At 35.1% G+C, this 2500-nt stretch overlaps 1 protein-coding gene across 4 annotated transcripts in view; it reads left to right on the top strand.

Moving 5' to 3' along the window:
* LOC106867178 (ras-related C3 botulinum toxin substrate 2) overlaps window positions 1–2500 on the top strand; it is a 220753-nt gene that overhangs the window by 127561 nt on the left and 90692 nt on the right. The gene's annotated exons all lie outside the window — the stretch shown is intronic.

Raw genomic sequence — 2500 nt, 5'->3', positions numbered from 1 at the left:
ATGGAATCTGGCAAAATTGGTGGAACACTGCATAGTTCTTTGAATTCTGAATTGAAACCCTGCTGAAGTCAAAACTTTAACTTTCATTTTCCCAGGGTTGATAAAATAAGATTACTTCAGCTCTTTGCATCAACCATCAACAACTGGCCTTCACTGTCCTCAACTCTGGGCCATTTTCTCTGCTTCTTCTCCAGTTGGATCCATTTCCAGCTTTTAAGGTGTCCCCACTTGTAGATTTGTATGTTTACCCCAAGTCTTATTGGTTTTGAATCGTCATCAATATTTCTGTAAGTTTGTTTTTGTTCTAGTTGGAACCTAATTTTTATTCTTGAAAACAAGCAGTGCATATTAGTCTGGCTTCTGTTCTTTGACTTGTCCAGCACAAGAGGCTCTGCTGGGAGTTTTCACGCCATTGGCATCGCTCTCAGTCATTGAGGCAAATAATCTATCACATTGCAACAAGGACTGGTGGTCAGCAAAATAAAATACCAGTCATTACTTGGGGGTCTGTATAATCAACTACATCCACCCCTTGAAATCTGAGGCCTTGTATATGTGTTAGAAATAAATGCTAAAAGGCAGGATAGAATTTTAGAATCACAACCATCTTGAAACTATAGTTTCTCCCTTTTTTATTTAGTTGAAATATTAACTGAAGGTTAACCTGGCAACATCTAAGATCTGCACCCTATCTTCTATCCTATTTCTGACCTTCTCTTACCATTCTGTCTCCTATTTCATTTTCCTTTCTTCCTTCTCTTAATTCTCTTATGGTTTTACCATTCCATGACAGCTGGAATCTATGTACAGTATTAAGTAGTTCTTACTTTGAAAGAACAACACATGTAAGTGTCAATGGTTTCAAGTTTACCTGTTCCACATCCAAAATGTGTGGCTTCTGATTGGGGTGACTGAGTTCTCTTCTGTTTTAAACTTGAATTCCCTAAAAAAAGAAAAAGAAAGAAAATAAACCTTCCTACACTTATCAGTTCCCTGAAGAATCATAACACAAATGTATTTTACAGGAAATGTATACAAGGTGCAAACACTTTTAGCCTTGCTCTACAAAAATATTTTGTTATTTTTATGATTCCTTCTATCGTAATATATCTTGTTAATTACCAGCTGGTACTTTGGTACTTCTACCACACACTCATATCCAAATAGAACTTTTGGTGTGTGTTTTAGACAAGTTGTTGGTATGTTGTTGTTTAGCACCAAGTCAGTAATCTTAATTGAGCCAATCTTTGATCAAAGATGTTCTGCTCATGACCATCTCTCCCCCCACTTTTTTTTTCTGGTATAGCATATCTCAATGCATTATTCAATGTTTGTGTGTGTGTGTTTTAACCCTATTGGGTGAGATTTGAGGGCAATCTGGCTGCAACACTGCTTTTTAGACTATAAACATCTAAATATAGGCACACACGCACTCACACATCTATATATGGCAGGTTCTGGTTAGCTTCAATCTATGTTCCACTCCCAAGATATTGATCAAACTGAGACTCTTGGAGAAAACAGACATTTACCCAGAGCACTGCATAGTGGAATCAAACACCTGGAATTACATGTTTGCTAAGTGATCTTCTTCATCACACAACCATGTCTAATATAGAACTAATTGTCTTTTTCTTTTTTTTTTTTTCCTTTTGAAATACGGTTTCGTTATGTTCTTTTCTTCTCTAGGCACAAGGCCTGATGGTTTTGTTATATTGATTGCTTTAAATTAAGGCATTTAAGCAAATGAAATAACCCCCATTATCTTACTGGTACTCTCAAAAACTTGAAAAACCAAGCTAAATGCTGCAATACATTGCTCTTTGCTACTCCAACATCTTTAAGAAAAGAGAACATCAGATATTGTAGTCCGGGATGAACTGTAAACTGGTTGAAAAGACAAGTTAATAATCCTAGCTTGAGTGCCTTTTGATTAAAGTTTCCCCCGCCCCCAATCCAGGCTGACCTGGGGCTAAATAGCAACCGAAAGCGAATTAATATTTAAAGACTACAGTTAACCATGTAAAAGTATTGATTTAATTATTTCTATATTCAAAGAGAACTTTTATCTTCCTCTTTGTAAAACACTGTGTATTAAACAACTTGAAATCTGCATTAAATTAAATATCTTCATTATGAGAATTTCTTAACGAGTTACTGAATTCCATTTATTATCAGCCATTTAGATGCTGTAATTGTTAATGCCTTTTCACTAAGGAGTTAAGACCAAAACTAACAACAAAAGTAGTCTGATTATTTTTCTCTTAAGTCAAATTTCTCTTGGCACAGCTTCAGCTAAAGTGGCTTTACAATAAGCTGAATTACTGACTCACTCTGTAAAACCTTACATTGGTTTTTAATGCAGCAGCCTTAATACCTTCAGGATTAGGGTAAGAATGTTGATTAAGATTTCTTCAATATGATTCTTTTATTTATTTCAGTAATAAGGAATGGGAAACTGGAAGTTTGGGCATTTGTGATTTTTTTTTTTTTTTTTTTT

The sequence above is a fragment of the Octopus bimaculoides genome, chromosome 7 (assembly GCF_001194135.2).
Source record: "Octopus bimaculoides isolate UCB-OBI-ISO-001 chromosome 7, ASM119413v2, whole genome shotgun sequence".
Classification (NCBI taxonomy): domain Eukaryota; kingdom Metazoa; phylum Mollusca; class Cephalopoda; order Octopoda; family Octopodidae; genus Octopus; species Octopus bimaculoides.
Note: the sequence above shows the minus strand (reverse complement) of the source record. Positions and strands in the feature narration are given on the sequence as shown.